We start from the raw sequence: 11,405 nt of genomic DNA on the forward strand, positions 1-11,405 counted from the left end.
GGCCATTTGGGCCAATATAATAAGGCTGGGCCGGCGCCACTCGACCACTTACACCACTCCTAGTTCAGATGAAATCCATGACTCTGAAACGTAAAGCTCGCCCCCCCTTCCCCAAGTAGAAACTTGTTGATACGGCTCCACCAAGAAGTCGTATCTAGTTGGAAAGGAAAACTCACCGATATTTCCCAGGCGATGCCTGTTAATGGATTAACTTATTCCAAGAATTTTACTTCCCGAGTGTTGGGTAAGTAATCAAAAACTCTTTTATCAAAACAGCAACCTTGTTGTGAGTATATAAAAATACATCACGAAGCCGGATCCCCTAGATTTTTGAGCGAGTATTTAAATCCCCTTCAGAAGGAAGATCTTAAATTTGAAAACGAGTTTTGGGATCCACTCTAACCTTTAAAATCATTTTGAAGACTCGAAAACATTTTTAAGAATGTTTGGAGAAATGCTGATTTAATAAAATAAATTAGTCCCAAAATATTAGAAAATATCTGAATATTATAGTTTAAATAATATTCCCATAAAAGATGATCTTTATAAAAATAGTTGAAGTAGAAGTTTTAAAACTCATACTTGAAATTAATAATAATTAACCAAAGATATACTTATACGAAAGTACGATCTTTATTTGAATAATCGAAAATAAGTTTGATTATCGAAACATTATTCTTTAATAAAATAAGCGGAGTCATAGGTCCTCGAATGAATATTCAAAATAATATTCATTAAATAAAATAAGCGGAGTCATAAGTCCTCGAATGAATATTCAAAATAATATTCATTAAGTAAAATAAATTTATTGAATAAACCTTATTCGATTAATAGTTTTGAAAACTATATCTATATATATATAAATATATATATATATATTATACTCGGGAACATCGACTCCCGGTGTAGAAAATGTTCACCTTTGGGTCCCCTATACTGAGGGTATACGCAACTACTGCTTATCTCTGGCATAGGTATTATGCAACTTATAAGCATTTGAATCAACACTTAGATATCAAGATTATGAAACAGACATGCATATATACCATATCAGCATGCTCCAATATATCACAAGATTTGCTAATAACAATCATGTACTTATCACAAGATAATACATATACATATATATATACATCACAACAACAGTATAACGGGTAGAAAACTTGCCTGAGTATTCCCGGATAGACTTAAGCTTAGAGTGGGCCCGATAACCTATGAACATCAACATAAGTCAGAATTAAACCCCGGTCGCTTAAGAAACTAGACTTTAATCAATTGAACCCTAACGTTCGCTTATGGTCACTTCTACGCTTAACGAATCACATAAGTCGTTCGAGTACCCTCGGCTCCACCAATTTTAATAAATTAACCATTAAGGATTTTAAGGCGATTCTTTTGCGAGTACTCTACCAACTGCCTAATTCACTTTAAATAATTGTTTCATACTCTAATTAGTAATTTAAGGGCCTTAACCAAGGTTTCAAAGTAAGTCGAGGGGTAATGGTTCGTTCGCGAAATGCCGTTACTTAAAACGGTCATTTCTCCTAAACCGTACATCGGATTCAAGCGAACCACATATCAAAATGAAGATCGTAACATTAACTATCTAATCATGGCAATGGTAAAAACCTAACAGTTAGTTCACCGGTCCTGAAGTTAAGAACAAAAACAGTCTAAGGTAAATCGGGCATTACGGCGACTATGTTTACGCGATTACCAAATTTTAAACTACTCCAGTCAATCCACAAATCAACCCACAATCAACATCACAACCAAACTCCATCCATACTTCATTAAAACAGTCCCATCATCTCAAGTTTTCCAATTTATACTACCCCTAAACATGAACTAAAAGCTATATTTAAGTTCATGAACCAATAATCCAAGATTTACAACTCAAACTCATTACAAATCCAACCAAACTCTAAATATACATGAATCATGCTTCTCATGAACTATACCAAATATAACAAGCTCTAAACATTCAAAAGTAAGGCTAGGTTATGAGATTATACCTTCCTTGGTGAGTAGAAGTAACTAAAGAGCTTGAAACAACCCCTGAAAATCCTTACAAAAGCTATATCTAAACAAAAACACAAGATCAAAAGTTTCAAATTCTTGAAAACACTATTCAATCTCTTCTTCAATGATTTATTGAAAGAGATTGTGAAGGAAATGGAAGCTTAAATTCATAGGATAGCTATATCTATGCATAAGGAACCTTGGATAATTACATCACAATTTAACAATGATTGGATCTTGGTTTTGGATTTTCTTTTCTTTGAAATGATGAAGAAGCCGAGAGCTTCTTCTTGAAATGGGAAAGTCAATTTTCAATTTGTATTTGTGTTATAATATTTGTTGGTTGGTTTCTTTCTTTTTTCTTGGAAATAGATTAAACTTTTACCATGGTAACTTTTACATGGCTAAGAATTAACCAACAACACACTTCCTTTTTATCATGCTTATGTCATCCTTCATATGTCATCCAATTGCCACATGTCTTCTCCTTGTGGTGTGATGACATCATCATCCACTAACCTCTTTGATTAACCCCTAATTACTTGGCTAATGACCGCTTATCTGTTATACGGTTCGCTTAACTTTCGTTCTCGTTTATCATTTGAGGGATCATATCCGGGATCTTATTACTTGGGTTTCCCCTAAACCTTTCTCAATATTTTATATTCCTTTTATGATCCTCTCTTATAATCCTTGAATTTAAATCCTTTTAATCATGTTACCTTATACTCAATTCTTTCTATATCTGGTGGGTTTTTGGGAAAAATCAAAGTGTTCGAATTTGGATTATGACGATCTTTACATACACTTATATACCATATAGAGTACTAATAAGATCTCAGAATATCAATAAAAGAACCCCTACTTAGTATGACATGAAAAGTTTTCTTATTCAGCATAATCAGCAAAATCACTATTCATAAGGGTTACAAAAAGTCCAAAATTTTTGGTGTTATTACAGTCTCCCCTCCTTAAAAGGATTCCGTCCCGAAATCAGATAGAAAATGAATATGGATACTCTCTTAGCATTGCACTTTCTAACTATCCAGTAAATTTTCCCACATTGTGGTTCTACCACCAAACTTTGACTAGTTTGGTAACCCTTCTCCTAAGCACTTGTTCCTTTTCGATCTGTAACCTTTCCTGGTTGTATGTCTATGCGCTCATATGCCCCTATTTGTCTGGCATCCAGATTACACTTCCTTAACATTGATACGTGGAACACGTTATGAACTTGCTACATGTTCGGGGGTAGGGCTAGCTCATATGCTAACTTCCCAATACGTCTTAATATATCCAAGGGTCCAACAATTCATGGGCTTAGCTTTCCTTTCTTTCCGAACCTCATCCATCCTTTCCAAGGGAATACCTATAACAACACTAGGTCCCCTCCTTCCTATTCTTTTCCCTTTCGTGTCAAATCAACATACTTCTTATGTCCATCTTGGGCTACTACCAGCCGTCCTCTGATTAGATCTATTATATCCCTAGTCCTTTGGACTACTGCGGGTCCGAGCATCTTGCGCTCTACAACTTCATCCTAACATAAGGGAGATCGACATTGTCTTCCCTCAAGGATCTCATAAGGAGACATCTCGATAATGACATATGATCTATTTTCGTAAGAAAACTCAATCCGCGTTAAGTGATCATTCCAAATTCTTTCAAGTCTATTGCACAAACTCTCATCATAGCTTCTAACATTATAGCTTTTGCTTCTCAATACTCCTTCTTTTCTTATTCGTAAGCGTTACTATCTTCCGTACAAAATACTGTTCTAGATATACCTTTACTCGCTAGAGTTTTATAACCTTTTAATAAATGCGTCAAACTTAGTATCACGAATGCGTTTCCAGTCCGAATACCACCATACTTATTACCACTTCATCTCTAGCTGCCTCCATTTTCAAAAGCTTGGTCCTTCGTGTAGAATTAAAAGAATTTATTGAGAGATCACTATGATCATGAACACTTGTTCTATTGCATTGTTAGTACAGAAGGGGGCCGGTCTTTAGTACTTGACAAGCAATTAAACAACATGTGGTATCCTACTAGGCTTCTATCACACAGATAGATAGTCATTCGGCAATACCTCCCCTTCTGGAAGGGTTGTTCTTCTCAGCTTATACAAAATGAAAAGGAGAGAAAAGAATGAATTGAAGAGAATTGTATATGAAAAAAATACTACCACAAATATCTGGCTTGGAATCTACCTCTGAACTATAGAGGTTTGTCATAGGAGAACAAACATATGTGTATATATATCAACATCAAGTATTATAACATCGCAATTCACGTGCCTAAATATTTACTATTCCGTCCATCGTCCTATGGACCCATGCTCTCGCTCGAGCTTATAAACAATCACCGTTGAAACTCGCTCGACACCGAAAATCGAATCTGGGATTTCATTCTGGACATCATCGTTACTAGAATTCTATGCTTGCACTGCAACCTTCCTGGTATAGTAATACGGCTCTCTATTCATAAGAAGGAATAAATATTCAATAGGTAGATAATCGACTTAATTAGTCTATCAATGATAACTTATACATCACCACGACCCGATTAGTGGTACTCAATCTCAACATCCATTCTATACAACTCTTACGGTTGTAATCGACTCATTACTCGCAGAATCATTGCTGCATTACTATGGTCCATTGCTGCATATGTCATAGCCTATTTGTTTATTCGAGGATTTAACACAACTCAAATAAGAATTTAATAAGTAAATAGTAGATCCACAGTCAAAGAGATCTCTCCAAGTAACATCTGTCAAAGGATTCAGTATCAATGTTCATCTACAGCTTTAGAAATTACTTCACTGGAAGAAGTTCAAGAAATTGATCAAGCCTCAGTGATATAAATCAATATTGTGGATTTAATCAAGTGACAGAGATCTCGTCAGGGTATCAATTAATTACAGGGATTTAATCTGAAGAAAATCAAGACATGAAGAAACATCACAGAAGTTAGTCATTTATGAACCAGACAGTACATCGAGTGTCAACATTGAAGTGGTGAAATGGATTCATGATTTTCAGAAGATTGTCAGAAGAGTGGTTGCTCTTCAAGAATAGTATTAATTCTCTATTAATTAATTAAGTCGTATAATTTAATTAAGAAAATAAATTATATCTGCAAAGATTAATTTATTGATTAATTGGATTAATTGATTAATTAATTCTGAATTAATATTATGGTTTTTCAGAATTGATTTTGAATTTAATTTAAAATTAATTCAGCAAGACAATCTTTTGTATTAGTATGACAATCGGTATGACAATCAATAGTCATACCGAAAGTCATGCCAGTTCATTTAAATGGTCTTACTGGAAGTTTTACCAGCTGTGGTAATTGTCTTGCTAGTACAATCAATAGTCCTACCGAAAGTTCTACCAGCTGTTGGGATTGTCTTGCTGAGCTCAACGGATTGTCTTGCCAATTAAATCAAGTGGGTTGATTGAATATAAAACAACAGAAGCTGATTGTTAACAGAAGCATTGAATATCAAACCAACTGAAGAACACAGAAAAAAGCAGAGAACTTATTGCAATTTCTCAGGACATTAATTTCTAGTATTTACTGTTGAATCTAAACCACTAGAAATCCTTCTCTCGTTCTTGTGTAACTATCTAGCGGATCAAAATCCCTAGAACTTAATCTCAAATTGCTTTTAGCATTTGATCTTTTTTATTTCAAAAATAGAAAAAGTTCATGTCGAATTTATTCTAGATTTGGAATAATTTATTTGAGATTAATCCCTTGTAAACGATACCGTTGTTGTAACACCTTTCAAGTTTAATAATAGTTTTATTTAACTTGAATTTTGTTTCACTTTTTTATTCCGCATTTTATTCGATTAAACGGTATAGTTTGTATTCAACCCCTATTCTACAAACATATTGGGACCTAACAATTGGTATCAGAGCCTTCTGATTAACGAACAAATCAAGATCCTAGACTTTTGTGATTCTTTCACTCCTTGAATTTTTATTTACTCAAAAATTCATAATGACTACACAAAAAGTTGGAATCATTAAAATTCCACTGTTCGATAAAGAAAATTATATTATGTGGAAGAAGAAGATGCTCTTGTTTTTACAAGTTGCAAATCCTAATTATCTGGACGTGTTAAAGAAGGGTCCAAAAATTCCAATGGTTATTAAACCAGAGGTTATAGAAGATGATGTTGTAATTACCAAAGCTAGAACCTATGTAAAAGACCCTGAGGATTTTTCTCCTGCTGAAAAAGAAGAAGCCTCCTTGGATGCCAGCCTTCAATTAATTTTAGTTGATTCCCTTGATCCCTTGATGAACAGACATGTGATGAACTATAAAAATTCCAAACACATCTGGGAAACTATTGAGGTAATTAATGAAGGCACAGAGGAAGTTCGAGAGAACAAGTTAGAGATCCTAACACCTGAGTATGAACACTTTAAATCCAATCCAGGTGAAGGAATCACTGAAGTGTTTGAGAGGTACAATGCATTGATCAACAACCTGAACATAAATGGAAAATATTATTCAATCAGGGAGGTCAACAAAAAGTTCCTTTTAACACTGCCAACTCATCTTGAACATAGAATCACTGCCATAAGAGAAGCGAGAGATCTGAATGAGATTTCTTTGGAAAGGCTCTATGGTGTGCTAAAAACCTATGAGTTGGAGCAGATTCAGCAGAAGGAAGTCTACGGGAAAGGAAGAGGGGTCAGCACGTCTACTGCTCTAGTAACTGAAGAACAACAACAACAACCACAACAACAACAACAATCTCAACAGTCAGAGAGAATGGTATAGTCTTCCAAGGCTGAAGAAAATGTGATAGTAGCAGAATTTGATCCTCCTACTACAAATCAATCAGGAGATGATTTTTACTCCTTGGAAGAACTGGAGCAATTGGAAGATGAGTCAATGGCCCTGATTGTCAAGAGATTCTCTAATGTCAGATTCAAGAGGAATCCCAAGTTCAAGTACAAGTCCAACTACAACAGATTCCAGAAAGGTGGATCTTCATCCTCTAACACCAGTAGTGGTGGATACAAAACATGGATGGTTGATCGAAGCACCATTCGATACTTTAACTACAATAAGTTGGGACACTTTGCCACAGAATGCAGGAAGCCAAAATAAGTTAGGAAGAACTCTTATGATTCTAATCAGAAGAGTAAATCTGAAAGGGCTTACCTGGCAAAGGGAAGAAGCTAGGATGATACTGACAGTGAAGATGAAGAAGTTGGGAATCTTGCTCTTATGGCTAGTGATGCAAACACTTCATCGTCAAGAAAAGAGGTAAAATGTACTGATGCTGAATTAGTCTATCATCTAGAAGGCTCCTTAGATTGTGCTCGTCGTGATAATGAAATGTTAATCAACAAATCAAAGACCTTGAGAAAGAGGTCAATAAATTAAGACTTGTACACATTACACAAGATAAATTAAAAGAACAAGTATCTTTTCTAGAGAATAGAGTTGACTGTTATAGACAACTCGAAACTATTCTCAAAGACAAGATCACCGGTCTTGAGACTAAGGTCAAAGCTTACTTTAATTCTTGCTCTAAGGCTAAAGAGTTCTACAATAAGCAAGCTATTAATCAAACATCTGGAGTAGGTTATGATTATAATATTGCTATTGGAGAATTAGGCATAAACTCCCCTCCTCATATTTGTGCTAAAGTTAGGGAAGTACCACATGTGCTTAAGGGTGTTGATTAACCTCTCTATAAAAAATCAATTGCTGAACCATTTGATGAGACCTCTTTTATTATTCAAGAAGAAATACGTGCTGAAGATCTTGCTAATGAGAAGGTTGTTTCCAAGTCAAGTATGTCGAAAGTTCCAGTCAAAGTTGTGAAAGCAACTAAGACTAACTCAGACACACCTGAGTTGGATAACAAAAATGCCATGCCTACCATGCATAATTTGCCTGTTGCTAATTCCTCTCATAAAGTATGTGGTGTTTCTAATTGCATGTCTTGTGCTTTTAATTTGATGGTTGCTTATTTTAATGATAAGCATGTTTCTAGTGATAAGACTACTCCTCGTCAGCATGTGAATAATAAGAAGCATAATAGGTCTAAGACTGCTAGTCCTCCTAAAGCTAGAAAGGAGACATTTATGCCTAAGCCTAAACAGAAATTTGTCAAGGCTGTTTACAAGGTCAAATGTCCAGTCGTTGAGAAAGTTGAGAACATAAAAATTAAGAATGTTGTTTTGCCTGATAAAGGCCAATTCTACAAGTATGCCTAACCCAACCAAGTTTGGGTTCCGAAGAAGGTCTAATCCATTTGTATTGCAGGGCATTAAACAGGTGGAACCGGTAGTGTGGATTTTTGACAGCGGATCATCAAGACATATGACCGGAGATAGAGCCCTGCTATCAAATATGGTTGAGAAAGCTGGCCCGGTGGTTACCTTTGGAGATAACAGCAAAGGTCTAACTGAGGGATATGGCTGTTTGCAAGATGGTAATGTTATCATTGAAAATGTGTATATTGTGCAAGAACTTGAACACAATCTGCTTAGTATTAGTCAGTTCCGTGACAACGGCTACAATGTTTTATTCGACAAGCTGAAGTGTCAGATTCTGCACAAGAAAAGTGAAAAACCCTCCTTGATGGGAATCCGGAAAGGAAATTTGTTCGTAGCTGACATGAACTCAGGAAGCAATCCCGAAGTCAATTGTTTCTATGCAATGGCATCGTCAGATGAGAGTTGGCTATGGCACAAGAGACTTTCCCATCTCAATTTCAAAACAATGAATTCTCTTGTCAAAAGAGAATTGGTCAGAGGTCTGCCTCAGCTGGAATTCTCCCCAGAAGGACTGTGTAAGGCTTGCCAGAAAGGAAAGTCAAAGAAAGCAAGTCACAAAGGCACTGACACATCCTCCATAACTGGTGTTCTGCAATTATTGCACATGGATTTATTTGGACCAGTTAATGTTCTTTCGATGTCAAAGAAGTGTTACTGTCTTGTGATAGTTGATGACTATTCCAAGTATACGTGGGTATTATTCCTTCACTCTAAGGATGAAACACCACAAGTTATGATTGATCATATCAAGTTGATCGAGTTAGATTCTAATGTCCCTGTTAGAGCAATAAGGTCAGATAATGGAACATAATTCAAGAATTCACTTCTCAATGGATTTTGTACAGACAAAGGGATTACCAGACAATTTTCAGCTCCTAGAACCCCTCAGCAAAATGGAGTGGTAGAAAGGAAGAATCATACATTGATTGAAGCTGCAAGAACTATGTTAAGTGAATCAGGTCTTCCAATGTACTTTTGGGCTGAAGCTGTCAATACTGCATGTTATACTCAGAATCGAACTCTAATCAACAAAGACTTCATGAAGACCCCCTATGAGATTATGAATGAACAGAAACCTTCTATCAAATACTTTCATGCATTTGGTGCCAGATGCTTCATGCTCAAGGATGGAGATGATCGTCGTGGTAAATTCAAGGCAAAGGCATATGAGGGTATTTTTGTTGGATATGGAAGAAGATCATACAGGGTGTATATCATTGATCAACACAAAGTAACTGAAAGTGTCAATGTTACATTTGATGACACTAAACTCCCTAGTATCCAAACGGAAGATCCTTTTGAGAAACTGAAGTTTGATGATATGTCAGATTCAGAATCAGAACATGATCAAGGATGTGAGGTTGTTGCTGGTGAAGAACCTGTTAATCATGATGATACTCAAGGTAATGGTGATGGAAACATTGGCAACAATGGAGATACCACTGCTACTGACGGAGAATCTTCAAGTCAACATGGCAACAACTCAGGGGGAGATGCTGAAGGATCAACTAGTAGGACACAACATTCCAATGAATTTCAAGGCGAATCATCAAGATCAAATCTTCCAAGACAGACTGTTTGGAATAAAGCTCATCCTTTTGAGTTGATTATTGGTGATCCAGATGTTGGAGTCAGAACTAGACGTGCTACTCAAAATGAATGTCTGTTCTCAGGATTTCTTTCTGAGATGGAACCTAAGAAGATTGAAAAAGCACCGACTGATCCAGATTGGGTGATTACTATGCAAGATGAACTCAATCAGTTTGAACATCAACAAGTCTGGAAACTGGTACCTAGACCTACACACAAGAAAGCTGTTGGTACTCGGTTGGTATTCAGGAATAAACTAGATGAAGATGGTGTGGTTACAAGAAACAAAGCAAGACTGGTAGCTAAAGGGTATTCTCAAGCTGAAGGCATTGATTATGATGAAACCTATGCTCCAGTGGCTAGACTTGAGGCCATTATGATATTTCTGGCATTCACAGCATTCTCTAACTTTAAAGTTTATCAAATGGATGTCAAGAGTGCCTTTCTGAATGAAAAGCTGGATGAAGAGGTGTATGTAGAGCAACCTCCTGGTTTTGAAGATCCAGATCATTTGGATTTTGTCTACTTTCTTTTCAAAGCTATCTATGGTCTCAAACAGTCTCCGAGAAAATGGTATGACACTCTCTCTGAATTTCTTATTGAAAATAGCTTTATTAGAGGTGTCATAGACAAAACTCTCTTTTCTAAAAAGCATAAGAATGATACTATACTAGTCCAAGTCTATGTGGATGAAATAATATTTGGGTCTACTAATGATAATCTCTGTAAGAGATTTGCTAAGTTAATGCACAACAAATTTGAAATGAGCATGATGAGAGAGATGAAGTTCTTTCTTGGATTCCAAGTAAATCAAAGGTTAGATGGAACTTTTATTTGTCAATCCAACTATCTCAAGGAACTCCTCAAAAAGTACAATCTAGAGGATTCTGCATCAGCAAGGACTCCGTCATCTACAGCTGTCAAGCTTGGACCATGTGAAAACTCCATTAAGGTAGATGTCACAAGCTACAGAGGTATGATTGGCTCGTTACTCTATCTTACTGTAAGTAGATCAGATATTATATATGCTACATGCTTATGTGCAAGGTTCCAAGCGGATCCTAGAGATATTCATCTCGTTGCTGTTAAACGAATCTTGAGATATCTTAAGGGAACACCAAATCTAGGTATTTGGTACCCTAAAGAATCTGGTTTTAACCTTGTTGGATATACAGATTCAGATTAAGCAGGAAGTGTTGTTGATAGGAAAAGCACCTCAGGGAGTTGTCAATTCCTAGGTAGCAGACTAGTCTCATGGTACAGCAAGAAACAACAAACAGTTTCCAATTCAACGGCCGAGGCTGAATATATTGCTGCTGGAAGCTGCTGTGCTCTAATCTTGTCGATTAGGAATCAGCTATGAGACTATGGCTCTGTATTGAACAAAATACCTATTCTATGTGATAATACAAGTGCAATAGACATCACCAATAACCCTGTGCAGCATACAAGGACCAAGCACATTGACATCAG

Source organism: Apium graveolens, chromosome 10 (assembly GCF_009905375.1).
Source record: "Apium graveolens cultivar Ventura chromosome 10, ASM990537v1, whole genome shotgun sequence".
Lineage (NCBI taxonomy): Eukaryota > Viridiplantae > Streptophyta > Magnoliopsida > Apiales > Apiaceae > Apium > Apium graveolens.